The sequence below is a fragment of the Tachyglossus aculeatus genome, chromosome 1 (genome assembly GCF_015852505.1).
Source record: "Tachyglossus aculeatus isolate mTacAcu1 chromosome 1, mTacAcu1.pri, whole genome shotgun sequence".
In the NCBI taxonomy this organism is placed as follows: domain Eukaryota; kingdom Metazoa; phylum Chordata; class Mammalia; order Monotremata; family Tachyglossidae; genus Tachyglossus; species Tachyglossus aculeatus.
In genome coordinates, this window is record NC_052066.1 from 134,616,980 (window position 1) to 134,635,877 (window position 18,898).

Consider the following 18,898-nt stretch of genomic DNA (forward strand, 5'->3'; position numbering starts at 1 on the left):
TCATCTGTAAAATGGGGATTGAGACTGTGAGCCCTACATGAGAAGCAGCATGGCTCAGTGGAAAGAGCCCAGGCTTGGGAGTCAGAGGTTATGGATTCTAATTCTGACTCCGCCACTTGTCAGCTGTGTGACTTTGGGCAAGTCACTTAGCTTCTCTGGGCCTCAGTTTCCTCATCTGTAAAATGTGAATTAAGACTGTGAGCCCCATGTGGGACAACCTGATTACCTTGTATCCACCCCAGCGCTTAGAACAGTGTTTTGCGCATAGTAAGCATTTAACAAATACCATTATTATTATTATTATTGCATGGGACAACCTGATTACCTTGTATCTACCCCAGTCCTTAGAACAGTGCTTGGCACATAGTAAGCGCTTAACAAATACCATAATTATTAATTATTATCATTATTATAGATGAGATCAGGGCACAGTGAATAAGCTGGTGTGAGAGGAACTGAGTGGGTTGGCTGGACTGTAGTAGGAGATTAGTGAAGTGAAGTAGGGTGGAGAGTGCTGATTGTGAACTTTAAAGTCAATGGTAAGGAGTTTCTGTTTGATTCAGAGGTGGATGGGCAGATAGTGGAGATTCTTGAGGAGTGGGGAGACATGAACTGAATGGATTAGAACCCAGGTACTTCTAACTCCCAGGCCCATGCTGTATTCACTAGGCCATGTTGCTTCTCATTTCCTCTAGTTACCCTCCCTTCTATGTACCTATACCCTTGAGGCTGAATGCCTTAAGTAGTTTGATTTTCTCTTAGCCCCCACAGCACGTCTGTACAGATCCATCTGTAATTGATTTTAATTTCTGTCTCCTCCTCTAGCCTGTAAACTTCCTGTGGGCAGGGATTGCACCTAACAACTTTATTGTATTATACTCTCCCAAGCACTTAATACGTGCTCTGCACAGAGTAAGCACTTAATAAATAACACTGATTGATTAGTCTGGATTAATTGAAATGAGGAAATTGAAATCAAAAATGTTTCAAATTCTTGTGTAAAGTTCTATATGACTCAAAGGAAGAATTATTATTGTCTTAATGTGTACCAAATCCATTTCATTATTTAAATAATAGTTATGAAAACACTTCATGTGTTTGGGGGCAGGGATAATCAAATCATTATAACCAACATTCCAGAATTCAGAAACCAGTCAACCAATTTATTCAGATCTTATTTCCCCCTTTACCATTCTCCTGCCTTCAGTCTGTTGTCCTTAGAACTGCCTGTGGAGCCTCCATCCAAGGCCAGGGGAAGCAACGTGGCCTACTGGATAGAGCATGGGCCTGGGAGTTAGAAGGACCTAACTTCTCATCCCAGCTCCACCACTTGTCTGCTGTGTGACCTTGGGCAAGTCATTTCGCTTCCCTGGGCCTCAGTTACCTCATCCATAAAATGGGGATTAAGAGTGCGAGCCCTATGTGGAACAGGGACTGTATCCAACCCAATTATCTTGTATAATAATAATAATAATAATGGTATTTGTTAAGTGCTTACTATGTGAAAAACACTGTTCTAAGTGCTGGGGTGATACAAGGTGATCAGGTTGTCCCACGTAGGGCTCACAATCTTAATGAGGTAACTGAGGCACAGAGAAGGTAAGTGACTTGCCCAAAGTCACACAGCCGATAAGTGGCAGAGCCAGAGTTAGAACCCATGACCTCTGACTTCCAAACCCATGCTCTTTCCACTGAGTCACGCTGCTTCTCTTGTATCTCCCCCAGCATTTAGTGCCTGGCACATAGTAAGCGCTTCACAAATACCACTATTATTATTATTTACAGAGAGTGAAGGGGAAACTCAAGTGGCCCAGTGTACTTTCTGCGAGAACTGGCACAAATTCTTTAGCTATTGACTAAAATGAGATTTTGGGTTATCTGGAGATTTAAATCATCCATGTAATCCCTCTCCCCAAGATCATAGATAATAATAATAATAATAATAATAATAATAACAATAATAATAATAGCATTTATTAAGCGCTTACTATGTGCAAAGCACTGTTCTAAGCACTGGGTAGTTTACAAGGTGATCAGGTTGTCCCATGGGGGGCTCACAGTCTTAATCCCCATTTTACAGATGAGGGAACTGAGGCCCAGAGAAGTGAAGTGACTTGCCCAAAGTCACACAGCTGACAATTGGCAGAGCCGGGATTTGAACCCATGAACTCTGACTCCAAAGCCCATGCTCTTTCCAGTGAGCCACGCTGCTTCTTGATAATTGAGAGTTGACAGATGTAGAATATGGAACTCAAATACTATCTTCAATCCTAAGGTAAAATGTTAGCTGAAAAGGATTTAAGTTGAAAAATAATCTCTGGGAAATGGTACTCATTGTGGGGAGGGAATTATAATTATGGTATTTGCTAAGTGCTTACTATGTGCCGAGCACTGTTCTAAGCGCTGGGGTAGATACATTGTAATTAGATTGTCCCATGGGGGGCTCACAGTTTTCATCCCCATTTTACAGATGAGGTAACTGAGTCACAGAGAAGTTAAGTGACTTGCCCAAGGTCACACAGCAGATGAGTGGCAGAGGCGGAATTAGAACCCATGACATCTGACTCCCAAGCCCATGCTCTTTCCACTAAGCCACGCTTTGTGTCTGTTACATTGTTATATTGTACTCCCCCAAGTGCTTAGTACAGTGCTTTGCACACAGTAGGCGCTTAATAAATATGATTGACTGACAGCTGAAAAACAGACTGTCCAGTATAAAAGTCAAGAAATGTCACCCTGCCCATGGTAAGCCTGAGACAGCCTATTAATAAGATTGTGGTGTCCTTGTAGAAAGCCTGAGTTAGGTCCAGAGTCACTCTCAAGTTACCAAGGTGCTCAGAGATTCTGAGCCCTGCACATTTCAACAATACACCCCCTTGGGGTGGGGTGACGGTTATGGCTGGCAGTGTGCCTAGACATGGCCAGACGATTGGTACCTTGGTAGTAACATCACTGCCAATGAACAGGTGCTACCTTGCTCCCAGTGCTTGCAAATACCAGTGGGTGTTTACTCACTTAGGTACCTTTGTTTTAGACAAGGCTCATCCTCCTCCTACATTACCTGAGAAAGGAAGCCTCCAGAGATGTGCACAATGCTCTCCCCTCCCTACTCCATGCTGAGCAAAGAGCTTATTAGTTTCAAACAATTGGAGGTCAAGATTATTTATACTTAAAGCTCTTTGATAGTGGGGCATAGGTCTTCACGTATATTTTCAAAGTTCATGGGTACTCCTCAAGCAATTAGTTTGTTAAGATCATGATCATCGTCATGATCATCATCATAATCATCAAAAAGCATTTGAGTTCATTGCAGATCCATGCTGAGCTCTGAACATTGAAAACTTAAATCAGTCCCTGCCCTTGGTTAAGCTCATAATCATATCTGTTTTGTCTAGCACTTTTATTCCTAACGTGTCATTTAAGGCTTCACAGCAACCCCATGAGAAAGGTATAAAAGCAGATATCCCCATTTTGCAGATGAGAAAACTGGGGTACAGAATGGCTAAGTGAGTTGGCCACTGTCAAGTCACTTGTATTTGTACTTCCCAAGTGCTTAGTACAGTGCTCTGTGCACAGGAAGCACTCAATAAATACGATTGAATTAATGAATGAATTGTCACCCAACAGGCCAGTAGCAGAGCTCAGACTTGAACCTGTGTCTTCTGGTTTCCAGACTGGCATTCATTCATTCATTCATTCATTCATTCATTCAATCGTATTTATTGAGTGCTTCTTGTGCACAGAGCACTGTACTAAGTGCTTGGGCAAGTACAATACAGCAATAAAGAGAGACACTCCTGCTCACAATGAGTTCACAGTCTGGGGAGAGGTGGGGAACGATAGACATCAGTACAAATAAGCAGGCATCAATATAAATAAATAAAATGACAGATATATACTAAGTGTTGTGGGGCAGGGAGTGGGGGGAAGAGCAAAGGCACCAGGTCAGGCTGATGCAGAAAGGAGTGGGAAATGAGGAAAAGTGGGGCTTAGTCAGGGAAGGCCTCTTGGAGGAGATGTGCCTTCAGTAAGGCTTTGAAAGGGGGGAGAATAATTGTCTGTCGGATTTGAGGAGGGAGGGTGTTCCAGGCCAGAAGTAGGACTTGGGCCATGGGTCGGCGGTGAGACAGGAAAGATCGAGGCACAGTGAGAAGGTTAGCACCAGAGGAGCTTAAGTGTGTGGGCTGGGTTGTAGAAGGAGAGAAGAGAGGCGAGTTGCGAAATGAGGTGATCACTGCTCCAGGTTGTTTCTCCTAGTAGTATTTGTATATATTTTAAGACTCTCTAAAGTTTGGAGTTGATGTAGGTGCCACATATAAAAATGGTATAAGAAGTTGTCAGCAGCTCAGGTCTGCCTGCTGGTGCTGGGAATGCATAGTGCAGTGCCTGTCACCTGGTAAGTGCTTAACAAATACCATAATGATTATAATAATTGTTATATAGGTCTTAACTCCCACAGCAGCCTCTTATTGCACCCTTCAGCCCAATCAGCCAACTCACAATACCTGCCTCTTGTCTCAGGCAGGAGTGTGGATGGAAACAGCAAGGTGTAGTGGATAGAGCTCAGGCCTCGGAGTCAGAAGGCCATGGGTTCTAATCCCCGGCTCCGCCACTTGTCTGCCTTGTGACCTTGGGCAAGTGATCACTTCTCTGGGCCTCAGTTACCTCATCTGTAAGATGGGGATTGAGACTGTGAGCCCCACATGGGAAAGGGACTGTGCCCAACCCGATTTGCTTGTTTCCACCCAGTGCTTAGTACAGTGCCTGATACATAGTAAGCACTTCGCAAATACTGTAATTGTTAAATGTTGTTATTGTTCTGTACAAACCATCACCACTGCTAAAAAAACCCAACTCAAGTGCTTCTCCTACTGATAGTAGATTCCTTCTTCTTCTAACTCTAAACAAAAGTCCTTGGCAAGTATGTGGCCCAGGATATTCATTCATTCATTCATTCATTCAATCATTTTTATTGAGTGCTTACTGTGTGCAGAGCACTGTACTAAGCGCTTGGGAAATACAAGTCGGCAACATGTAGAGAAGGTCCCTACCCAACAATGGGCACAGTCTAGAAGGGATGGGGCATCCAGTTGCTGATGAGGCCACACCCTGGGTATCTGAGGAAAATACTGTCCCCCCTGATTGGGGAAGGGGGCAACTCAAAAAGAGACAGGTCCTGTAAGAGACAGACAGGGTCTTTCTTCCCAGCCTTAAATGGAACAACTGCCAGAGTCATGACTCTCCCACGAATTGGACACATCTCCACTCAGGACTTAAAAAAGCATAAATTATGACCTGATCCATTTCATGTGGTTTGATAATGTACATTATGATGATGTCATCATTTTTATCCATTGGGATGCCTTTTCAAAGCAGGCCACAATCATAAACGAACACCTCACAACATTGTTGAGGGGTAAGCACAGGTCAATGCCATTTTACAAGAGGAAGCAGACTTAATCAGCAGCAGAATCAGAAGAGGAGAGCTCTTCTTTCCCCGCACTGGACGTAGTCATATTGCTTTACTTGGATTAATCAAACAAGCCTTATGTTCTGGTGAGCCACAGGATAAGAAATGCACTCTCAGGGAATAACCTTCACTGTCCTAGACGTGTCAATTTCACTATGTCATCAGGGCACCCCTTAGGATCACATGTTTCAGAGCACTGGCTATCCTTTGTGGACCCTAGAGGAGTCCTCATAGGTTAACTGAGTAATTAATGTCTAAAGAAAAAAAGTTCAGTTATTCCTAGAGAATAGTTTCAAAAGAAGCAACGTGGAAAGATCACAGGCCGGGGAGTCAGAGAATCTGGGTTCTAATCCAGTTCTGACACTTGCCTGATGTATGACCTTGAACAAGCCACTTAATTTCTCTTTGCCTCAGTTCCCTCATTTTTATAATGAGGATTCAATACTTGTTTTCCCTCCACCTTAGACTGGGAGTCTCATATTCATTCATTTATTCAATCATATTTATTGAGTGCTGATTGTGTCACTTAACTTCTCTGAGCCTCAGTTACCTCGTCTGTAAAATGGGGATTAAGACTGTGAGCCCCACGTGGGACGACCTGATTACTTTGTATCTACCCCAGTGATTAACAAATACCATTGTTATTATCATTATTAATATAACTGTGCAAAGCACTGTACTAAGTGCTCGGGAGAGTACAATATAAGAATAAACAGACACATTCCCTGCCCACAATGAACTTATGTGGGACCTGATTATCTTATATCTACCCCAGCGCTTAGTATAGTGCTTAGCACATAAAAAGTGCTTAACAAATATTATTATTTTCACTTTAATAGGCATCAATTAGTAAAGTTCTATATCACCTCATCAAGCATTAAGAATCTCTACCATTGTGCACAGCACAGTGTTTGGGAAGCACATTGCTTTAGCTGGAAACAATACCACTGCCACCACAAACACTGATGATTAGACAAATTGATCCACTGATCTCATTTATGTACATATTTATAATTCTATTTATTTCATCAATGATGTGTATGTATCTCTATAATTCTATTTATTTATATTGATGCTATTGATGCCTGTTTACCTGTTTTGTTGTTTGTCTCCCCCATTCTAGACTGTGAGCCCACTGTGGGCAGGGATTGTTTCTGTTTGTTGCTGAATTGTACTTTCCAGGTGCTTAGTACAGTGCTCTACATGGTAAGGGCTCAATAAATATGATTGAATGAATGAATAAATTTAATGAGACCTCAGGAATGTAAATGAAAATAATGAGTGTTCCCACCATACAGTATGTAGCAAGCCAAGCATTTGGAGAGTCCTGCCACCCCCTCCAGATTCTTGTAGCCATCATCTACTACCCCCCCAGCCCCACCTCCAACTTCTTTAATGATTTTGACCCTTTTCTCACCTTCCTTCTCTCCTTTTCCATGCCCACTCTGATCCTCGGAGACTTCAACATCCAAATGGATGTCCTTGGTGACTCCTCTGCTGCCCACCTTCTGTCTCTCCTTGATGTTACCAACCTCCTGCTCCACCCCACCGCACCCACTCACCAACTTGGTCACATCCTCGACCCATCATCTCCTACTGCTGCACTATCACCACCCTCATCACCTCTGAAATCCCTCTTTCTGATCATAACCTTTTCACCTGCCTCCTCACTCACACTCCTCTCCCCTGTAAATCTATATTAGTACCTCACAGAGAGCTCCGCTCTCTCAACCCCATCCATCTTTCTGAGCACCTCGCACCCCAACTCGCCTCCCTTTCCTGTCTACCCAATCTTGATGACCAGATTACTGCTCTCAACTCTACCCTCTCTACTCAGCTCAACTTGCTCACTCCCCTTTCCCTTTGCTGCTCTCGTACCACTAACCCACGGCCCTGAATCACTGCCACTGTCCGCCTCCTTCACTCTTGTGCTCGAGCTGCTGAACGCTGCTGGCGAAAGTCTAAACACCAAGTCAACTTTGTTCACTTCAAGTTTATCCTTTCCTGCCTTAACTCTGCCCTCTCCTCTGCCAGGCAAAACTATTTCTCCTCCCTTATTGACACCCATGCCCATCATCTCCATCAGCTCTTCCATACATTTAACTCCCTTATCAGGCCCCCTGTTCCTCCCCTTCCTCCATTCCTCACCCCCAATGATCTGGCCTCCTACTTCATTAGTAAAATTAACTCCATCAAGTCTGAGCTCCCCAAAGTCACTCCTCCCCCTTCTCCAAACCCCCGACTCTCAACCCTCTCCGCTACTCTCCCATCCTTCCCAGCAGTATCTTCAGATGATACTCCCTCCTCTCAAGTGTTACTCCAGCCACCTGTGCTTCTGACCCCATTCCCTCTCATCTTATGAAATCCCTCGCCCCTTCCCTCCTCGGCTCCTTAACTTCCATCTTCAGCTGCTCACTCTCCACTGGTTCCTTCCCCTCTGCCTTCAAACATACCCACATCTCCCCCATCCCCCCAAAAACCCTCTCTTGACCCCACCTCCCCTTCTAGTTATCACCCTATCTCCCTCCTACCATTCCTTTCCAAACTCCTTGAACAAGTCGTCTATACCCGCTGCCTCAAATTCCTCAATGCCAACTCTCTCCTCGACCCCCTCCAATCTGGCTTCCGTCCCCTGCACTCCACCGGAAACTGCCCTCTCAAAGGTCACCAATGACCTCCTTCTTGCCAAAATCCAATGGCTCCTACTCTATCCTAATCCTCCTCAACCTCTCAGCTGCCTTTGACACTGTGGACCACCCCCTTCTCCTCAACACGTTATCCAACCTTGGCTTCACAGACTCCATCCTCTCCTGGTTCTCCTCTTATCTCTCCGGTCATTCATTCTCAGTCTCCTTAACGGGCTCCTCCTCCCCATCCCATCCCCTTACTGTAGAGATTCCTCAAGGGTCAGTACTTGGTCCCCTGCTGTTCTCTATCTACACTCACTCCCTTGGTGAATTCATTCACTCCTACATCTTCAACTATCATCTCTACACTGATGACACTCAAATCTACATCTCTGCCCCTGCTCTCTCTCCCTCCCTTCAGGCTCGGTTCTCCCCCTGCCTTCAGGACATCTCCATCTGGATGTCTGCCCGCCATCTAAAACTCAATTTATCCAAGACTGAACTCCTTATCTTCCCTCCCAAACCCTGCCCTCTCCCTGACTTTCCCATCACTGTAGACAGCACTACCATCCTTCCCATCTCACAAGCCTGCAACCTTGGTGTCATCCTCGACTCTGCTCTCTTGTTCACCCCTCACATCCAATCCATCACAAAAAGCTGCAGGTCTGACCTCCACATCACCGCCAATATCCACCCTTTCCTCTCCATCCAAACTGCTACCTTGCTGGTTCAATCTCTCATCCTATCCCGACTGGATTACTGCATCAGCCTCCTCTCTGATCTCCCATCCTCCTGTCTCTCCCCATTTCAGTCTATACTTCATGCTGCTGCCCGGATCATCTTTGTGCAGAAATGCTCTGGGCATGTTACTCCCCTCCTCAAAAATCTCCAGTGGCTGCCAGTCAACCTACTCATCAAGCAAAAACTTCTCACTCTCGGTTTCAAGGCTCTCCATCACCTCACCCCCTCCTTCCTCACCCCCCTTCTTTCCTTCTACAGCCCAGCCCACACCCTTCGCTTCTCTGCCTCTAACCTCCCCACTGTGCTTCGTTCTCGCCTGTCCCGCCATCGACCCCTGGCCCACATCCTCCCCCTGGCCTGGAATGCCCTCCCTCTGCACATCCACCAAACTAGTTCTCTTCCTTCCTTCAAAGCCCTACTGAGAGCTCACCTCCTCCAGAAGGCCTTCCCAGACTGAGCCCCCTTTTTCCTCTCCTCCTCCCCATCCCCTCACCCTACCTCCTTCCCCTCCCCACAGCAACTGTATATATGTTTGTACAGATTTATAACTCTATTTATTTTACTTGTACATATTTACTATTCTATTTATTTTGTTAATGATACACATCTAGCTTTATTTCTATTTATTGTGATGACTTGACACCCAACCACATGTTTTGTTTTGTTGTCTGTCTCCCCCTTCTAGACTGTGAGTCTGTTGTTGGGTAGGGACCGTCTCTATATGTTGCCATCTTGTACTTCCCAAGCATTTAATGCAGTGTTCTGCACACAGTAAGCACTTAATAAATATCATTTAATGAATGAATGAATGAGTGATTTTAATGAGCCTCAATTCCCAGCAGGGATACCTGCCAGGCATTTGTCAACTGGGAATTACTCCCATGAGTCAGTAGTTCCAAAGCTCAGTTTATGTGTGTGGCATCAACCTCCATGAATAAGGGCGCTGTCACAGGCCCTTTAGCTCTGATCTCACTGCCAACTTTCCCAAGGTAAGAGAGGGCAGAGGGCATTGTTATTAGTTTTTTGGTTATCACCAGGTGCATAGGCGGTGGTGCCTGTGATTCAGTGGGTGATGTGAGTCTAAGCTGGGGTGAAAGAAAGCAGTGAGGTGTAGGAGTGACTGACTTTTGTTTCAGATTTTTTTAGGGCAGTTCTGATGACTTAATATGGACAATACAATTTCTAGGCCATTTTGCACAAAGCGTAAAATATTATTTCTCACTTTCCAGCTGCATTCCTCATTTAACAGAGAAATAATGCCCACTTTGCACCCAATTATCAATAATGTGCTTGAAGAGATAGTAAGCATATTTCATCTGGTACTCATCAGGGGTGGGCAAGTGATTTCTTGACTTAATTCATAGTATGGACCTTAAGACACTTTGAAACTGTGAGGTTTCAGTAGAAAATATGCCTCTTTAGAAAGAGTTCTGTGGAAGGCTGCAGCAACATCTCATTTTATGGCTTAAATTTTATTCCATCCCTTTGAATATTTAAATTAAGGATCCTCCTTTAAAACCTGATATTTAACATCTGTTACCTATAATTGAATGTTATTAAATACTTGAAATGTTACCCACCTGTCTGTCCCAGTGACCTGATCATGATCATCCCAAATCACTTTCAGACCTTCTCTCATGTACATTTGTTATTTATGAAATTTGTTAAACAACTCATTTATGCATTCCATGGTACTAAGGCCTCGTGAATACACCCAGCATGGCCTAGTGGATAGAGCATGGGCCAAGGAGTCAGAAAGGCCTGGGTTCTAATTCTGGCTCTGCCATTTGTCTTCTGTGTGATCTTGGAGAAGTTATGTAACTTCTCTGTGCCTCAGTTACCTCATCTATAAAGTGCTGTTTAGACTGTGAGCCCTATGTAGAACAGGGACTGTGTCCAACCTATCTTCTATCTACCTCAGTGTTTAGAGCAGTGCCTGGCACATAGTATTTAACAAATTCCACAATCATTATTATTACCCAGACAATATATTGATAATGCTTTAACTTTGTATAGTGATTTTATTTTTTCAAAGAGCTTTTGCATTACTTATTTTGTGTCCTCACAACATTCCTTGAAATAGAGAGAAGGAGGCATTATGATCTCTAATTTAGAGGGGCCCAGAGAAGTTAAAATATTTGACTAAGGTTGGCACATCAGGCTAGGGGAAAAACTAGCCTAGATCCCAGATCTTTTGACTTACTGTCCCATATTTATTCCATTAAAGCCAAACTCTCCTTTCCCTGCCCCCTTGCTTCTTCTCATTCCATTCAATCAATAAATTAATCAATCGGTGATATTTACTGAGCTCTTACTGTGTGCAGACTTCTGTACCAAGCTGACTTCTGTACCAAGCTCTTGGAAGAATACAACAACACAACAAGTTTGCAGTCTGGCAATTCCCTATTTACTGTCTTTTCTCCTTCCAACCATAAGACAAATTTTTTCACCCTCCAAAAGTTCTACCTAAAAGTTCACTTTTGTGAAGGTTGTCCTGAGCCACCTTTATTTCCTAGAGATAAACACAGTCACTTCCACAGTATCCTACATCAGTGACCTTTGCACAATGCTGTTAGCTCTCCACCTCTTCAAATATTCCCACCCTGCCCTGGTGTTTTTCATTGCTGGCCAGACTTAGTTTGCCTGTTCAAAGAACAGGGAGTGTATCTAAGTCTGTGATTAGACTATCACCTGCCACTTTATTAACAGTAAAGAAGTGCTCAAAAAGACCAATATGATGGTGTAACATTTGTGAGTATGCAGTTTCAAAGATGGAAGATTCCAAAACAGTGATGGGAGCTCAGACTCTAGTTGTTTTGACTACCACAGTGCTGAATGTTCTGGTATTTGCTTTTTGTCTTTCCAGAGTAATAAAAAGTTATGACTGATACCCATGTTTTGCTCTTACCTCCAGTCTTTACTTTCACTCCAGATGGGGGTCAGAGGAGGTATTCAACCCTGTCAGGTTGGTTTAATGCTTCTGGACTTTCATTCAAGTCTCTGTCTAAGAATACCTGGGACAGACTAGCAGACTGGGACAGTTTGTGACAGGATCTGACAGGCTGTGTCCAACGGAGCCAATCAAACATGTTTCATATCCTTAAGGAATGCCTTTGTCCCCATAGTAATAAAAATAATAATGATAATAATAATAATGGTACTTGTTAAGTGCTTACTATGTGCCAAGCACTGTTTGAAACACTGGGTAGATACAAGTTAGTCAGATTGGACAGAGTCCCTGTCCCACATGGGACACAGATTCTTAATCCCCATTTTACAGATGAGGTAACTGAGGCCCAGAGAAGTTAAATGATTGGCCCAAGGTCACACAGCAGACATGTGACCTTCCTTCCTCTCCCCCTCTCCCCCCTCTCCATCCCCCCCATCTTACCTCCTTCCCTTCCCCACAGCACCTGTATATATGTATATATGTTTGTACATATTTGTTACTCTATTTATTTATTTATTTATTTATTTATTTATTTTACTTGTACATATCTATTCTATTTATTTTATTTTGTTAGTATGTTTGGTTTTGTTCTGTCTCCCCCTTCTAGACTGTGAGCCCACTGTTGGGTAGGGACTGTCTCTATATGTTGCCAACTTGTACTTCCCAAGCGCTTAGTACAGTGCTCTGCACACAGTAAGCACTCAATAAATACGATTGATGATGATGATGATGATGATGATGTGATGGATCCAGGATTAGAACACATGTCCTCCTGACTTTTGCATCCGTGCTCTAGCCACGAAGCCATGCTGTAGGAGTAGTAGAACTGTCATTAGATATGAGGATGATGCTGCAAAAATGAGGCAGTTTGGGGGGTCAGCAGAGAAATGGGAGAGGTTAAGGCAGAGTAGAACCTTTGTGCAGTCTCAGTGTGGTATAAGGATTGAAAGCCTGATGATAGTAGGTCAAGAAGAGAGTTGGTAGTGAACAGTGTTGTGAATGCAAACATTTCTTTCTGGAATGCCGGTGGCTCCCTGCTCCCACCGCCTTTCCAGTAGTGAGCAAACAGGGCTCCTTGGGGTGGAGTCGGGTGGGTTTGGCGGCCAGCAAATGAGAACTCATTCATTCATTCAATTGTATTTATTGAGCGCTTACTGTGTGCAGAGCACTGTACTAAGCGCTTGGGAAGTACAAGTTGGCAACATATAGAGATGGTCCCTACCCAACAGTGGGCTCGCAGTATGGAAGGGGGAGACAGACAACAAAACAAAACATGTGGACAGGTGTCAGGTCATCAGAACAAATAGAATTAAAGCTAAATGCACATCATTAACAAAACAGAATAGTAAATATGTACAAGTAAAATAAATAGAGTAATAAATCTGTACAAACATATATACAGGTGTTGTGGGGAGGGGAAGGAGGAGAGGGAAAAGGGGGCTCAGTCTGGGAAGGCCTCTTGGAGGAAGTGAGCTCTCAGTAGGGCTTTGAAGGGAGGAAGAGGGCTAGCTTGGTGGATGTGTGGAGGGAGGGCATTCCAGGCCAGGGGGAGGACTCCAAGAGGACTTCCCAGACTAAGCCCCACTTTTCCTCATCTCCCACTCCCTTCTGTGTCACCCTGACATGCTCCCTTTGCCCCACCACCACCCCACATCACTTATGTATATATCTGTAATTTTATTTATTTATACTGATGTCCGTTTATTTGTATTAATACTATTGAAGAATGAATGAACAATGGACACACAGCCCAGGGCTTCCAGATCCTCAGGGCAGACTGCAGTGGGAGAGGCTGAGATGAGGCCTTTTATGTCCAAACACAGCAGATGGCAAAGGCTGAGGTTAAATAAATGCGATTGAATGAATGAATGGGGTGGGGCTGTAAAGCCTCTCTCCAGATAAGAAGAATACAACTACTAGTTAAAGTAATTGCGATACTTGTTAAGTGTTTTCTCTGTGCCAAGTAGGTGCTAAGTAGGGTACTGAGGGCTGAGGTAGATAGATGAATACAATCAGAGCAGACCGAGTCCCTGTTTCATATGGGGCTCACAGCCTAAACCAGGAGAGAGAACAGGTAATTAATTAATCCCCATTTTACAGATGAGGAAACTGAGGCACTTAACTCAGGAGTTTTGTTAATTGCCTAAGGTCACAGAGCAGGCAAGTGACCAACTCCTAACTAACCTTCTCACTGTACCTCGATCTCGTCTACCTGGCTCCCTCACTCGCATCCTGCTTCTCTCCTGGAACGCCTTCCCTCCTCAAATCCGTACAACAATTACTCTCCCCCTCCTCAAAGCCTTATTGAAGGCACACCTCCTCCTAGAGGTCTTCCCTGACTAATCCCTCCTTTCCTCTTCACCCACTCCCTTTTGCGTTGCCCCGACTTGCTCCCCCCTCTCCCAGCCCGACAGCACCTATGTAAATACTTGTAATTTATGTATTTATCTATATTAATGTCTGTCTCCCACTCTAGACTGTAAACTCAATGTGGGCAGGAAATGTGTCTGTTTATTGTTATATTGTACTCTCAAGTGCTTAGCACAGTGTTTTGCATTCAGTAAGCGCTCAATACGATTGAATGAAATATGATTGAATGAATGTGCCTTATGAGCATGACAACAACAACAATAATAATAATAATGGTATGTGTTAAGTGCTAACTATGTGTCAGGCACCGTACTGAACGCAGGAGTGAATACAAGTATATCGGGTTGGACATCGTCCCTGTTCCACGTGGGACCTTTTACAAATGAGGTAACTGAGGCCCAGAGAAGAGAAATGACTTGCCCAAGGTCACACAACAGACAAATGGCTGAGCAGGAATTAGAACCCATGCCCTTCTGACTCCCTACCCTCTCCCTGACTTTCCCATCACTGTTGACGGCACTACCATCTTTCCCGTCTCACAAGCCCGCAACCTTGGTGTCATCCTCGACTCTGCTCTCTCATTCACCCCTCACATCCAAGCCATCACCAAAACCTGCCGGTCTCAGCTCCGCAACATTGCCAAGATCCGCCCTTTCCTCTCCATCCATACCGCTACCCTGCTCGTTCAAGCTCTCATCCTATCCTGTCTGGACTACTGCATCAGCCTTCTCTCTGATCTCCCATCCTCGTGTCTCTCCCCACTTTAAACCATACTTCATGCTGCTGCCCGGATTGTCTTTGTCCGGAAACGCTCTGGGCATGTTACTCCCCTCCTCAAAAATCTCCAGTGGCTACCAATCAATCTGCGTATCAGGCAGAAACTCCTCACCCTGGGCTTCAAGGCTCTCCATCACCTCACCCCCTCCTACCTCACCTCCCTTCTCTCCTTCTACAACCCAGCTTGCACCCTCCGCTCCTCTGCCGCTAATCTCCTCACGGTGCCTTGTTCTCGCCTGTCCCGCCATCCACCCCTGGCCCACGTCCTCCCCCTGGCCTGGTATGCTCTCCCTCTGCCCATCCGCCAAGCTAGCTCTCTTCCTCCCTTCAAGGCCCTACTGAGAGCTCACCTCCTCCAGGAGGCCTTCCCAGACTGAGCCCCCTCCTTCCTCTCCCCCTCGTCCCCCTCTCCATTCCCCCATCTTACCTCCTTTCCTTCCCCACAGCACCTGTACATGTGTATATATGTTTGTACATATTCATTACTCTATTTATTTATTTATTTTACTTGTACTTATCTATTGTATTTATTTTATTTTGTTAATATGTTTGGTTTTGTTCTCTGTCTCCCCCTTCTAGACTGTGAGCCCACTGTTGGGTAGGGACTGTCTCTATATGTTGCCAACTTGTACTTCCCAAGCGCTTAGTACAGTGCTCTGCACACAGTAAGTGCTCAATAAATACGATTGATTGATTGATTGATATCTACTACATCATAATAGTAGCCTCATGATGTCACAGCCCCAAACATACTTCTGGAGAAAGAAACCACTTTTCTAATTCATTTTGCATTCCAGACCAGAGATCAGGAAGAGGAGTCAAGAAGAGTACCCAGAAGTTCCCTCAAACCCAGAAGCATGGAATGGAGAGCAGATGCTAAATTAGCTGGACCCTGCCTCTAGCCTAGTCCTGAGAGAAGCAGGGAAATCAGTCAATGGGTCATGTTTATTGAGCACTTACTGTGAGCAGAGCACTGTACTAAGTGCTTGGAAGAGTAAAACACAATAGTACAACAGGCCATTCCCTGCCCACAATGAGCTTGCAGTTTAGGTGGGGAAACAGACACAACATAAATAAATGAATTACGGATAAGTACATAAATTCTGTGGAGTTGGCTGTCGGGGTGGAGAGGATGAATAAAGGGAGCAAGTCGGGTTAATGCAGAAGAGTGGGAAAAGAGGGAATGAGGCATCCAGGGACCATTTCTGAAGGACCCTATCCCAGAACCCTACCTTTTTGGTCAGAAGGAAGAGTCAGGACTCCACCTTCCCACCAACACCTTCTAATGATGGCATTTATTAAGCGCATACTATGTGCAAAACACTGTTCTAAGCACTGGAGAGGTTGCAAGGTGATCAGGTTGTCCCACTGGGGGCTCACAGTCTTCAACCCCATTTTACAGATGAGGTAACTGAGGCGCAGAGAAGTTAACTGACTTGCCCAAAGTCACACAGCTGACAATTGGTGGAGCTGGGATTTGAACCCATGACCTCTGACTCCAAACCTGAGCTCTTTCCATTGAGCCAGGGTGCTTCTGCTCTAGACTGTGAGCCTGCTGTCGGGTAGGGACTGTCTCTATATATTGCCGATTTGTACTTCCCAAGCGCTTAGTACAGTGCTCTGCACACATTAAGTTCTCAATAAATATGATTGAATGAGTGAATAAATGAATGAATGACTATTTGGAGGTGAGGGAATTCCTTCAATTTCACAATTGCTTGTGCACAGTTGCTTGTGCAGGTGCCATACACTGAGCAGACTGAGCTCTCTGCCAACTTGAGTTTCCCCAAAGATACTAGCTCTGCTCAAACCTCTGGCTCCCTTCATTTAAACAACTAATTTGATAACATCTGATAATTAAAAAAATGTTCTGCTCTTCTTTCAATTTCCAGTTCTACAAAACACGTCTAATGCAGCATTATACAAAGTTAGGAAACAGCAGTGATTTTCTCATCTGGTTCTACTATAAAAAAAAATCAGTGATGCATGAGAGAGGAGGGTGAAGTTTCAACAAGTTTTAACTGTACAGGGGCATGTAAATAAAGCAAACGCAACTCAGTTTAATCTCAACAATGTGGAAAGAAGTTAGGGAAGGTGTTGATTAAATAGGTTACCACACAACTTTATATAATGCTGGCGTGTTGCACCAAATAGAGTTGATCTTTTTCCAATTGCGTCTCTCCTGAGGGCTTCCATTAGTGCTGCCCCGGAAAATTAATCTAGCCAATCTTCCTACAAAGGAGCTTCTGAGGCACAGAATGTCATTAACATTAACAAAACTCATGAAACCAATTTTTGTCACTCATTAAGAATGCCATCTTTTAAACTTTCTATCTGGTATTTGATAGAGGGTTGAACTGCTGTGCTTCTTCATAGCATTGTGATTCAACAGTGCTAGTGCGTTACCCACATCTTAAAGTTTTATGAAGGAAAATGGAAGAAAGAATCAGGTTCAATGCTTTTCATTATCTTTCCAATTCACAGTTTCCCTGAATCTTTCTGGATGTTTTTAGCAACAGTAACAAGAGTGTGTATCACTATATAACACAATGAGCTAGCTTAAAAGAAAAATCATTCTTGTAAACAGGTAGAGCTGAATATGCTGGTTTCCAATAACTGCTGTTTTTATCCTTTCATCAAGTCTTACAACACAGATCTGTATCCAAGCCTTGAAAATAAGTTCCAAAAAAACTATCATCCAACATGTTTAACCTGTTTCCAAACTTTCCTCTACCCTTTCACAGCTGATGATAGCAGGCAAAATCACCCTAAAGAAGTAAAGAGTATTAATGCTGATTGGTGTATTTCCCCACAAACACCTCTATATTCCTGGCATTTAGGCAAACCTGAAGGGTTTTTTTTAATTTTTTATGGTATTTGCTAAGAGCTAGCTATGTGCCAGGCTCTGTACTAAGCGCTGGGGTAGATACAAGCTAATCAGAATTAACACAGTCTAAGTCCCACATGGGACTAACAGTCTTAATCCCCATTTTACACATGAGGTAACTGAGGCACAGTGAAGTTAAGTGACTCACCCAAGGTCACATAGCCAACAAGTGGTGGAGTTCAGATTAGAACCCATATCCTTCTGACTGCCAGGCCCATTCGCTATCCACTAGGCCATAGATACCTTTATTAACTAATCAACAGTTGGGAAAATAACTTTTGTCCAGGCTATCAGGGAAAGCCACAGGATCCTGATCCTCCTTTGTAATCCCACTTTGCTTGATTTCCATGAAAATCTGAATCAGGAGGGGCCTCACTGTAACACTAGATCGTTGTTCTCCTCTTGACCTTGGCGTATGTGGAACAGAAGGAGGAGGAGAAGGAATAGGCAGAAAGCAAGGGGCATCTTGGGTAAATTCATTCAATTTTATTTATCGAGGACTTACTGTGTCCTGTACTAAGCACTTGGGATAGTACAGTATAACAACAAATAGACACATTCCTGCCCACAACAAGCTCAGACAGGACTGAACTGAGTTTGAAAGTAACATTTTGGAGTGTTTTTACCTATGTGAATTATTATGAATTAACAAAGCTGTGTTGGGAAAAATATCATTATAAAATAATTGTGGTATTTGTTAAGCACTTACTATGTGCTAGGCACTGTTCTAAGTGCTGGGGGTAGATACAAGATAATCAGGTTGTGGGCAGGGAATGTGACTGTTTATTATTGTACTGTACTCTCCTTAGCTCTTAGTACAGTCCTCTACACACAGTAAGCTCTCAAGAAATATGACTGTCATTCATTCATTCATTCATTCAATCATATTTATTAGTAATAATAATAATAACAGCATTTGTTAAGCACTTACTATGTGCAAAGCACTGTTCTAAGCACTGGGGTAGTTACAAGGCAATAAGGATGCCCCACGTGGGGCTTACAGTGTTAACCCCCATTTTACAGATGAGGGAACTGAGGCACAGAGAAATTAAGTGACTTGCCCAAAGTCACACAGC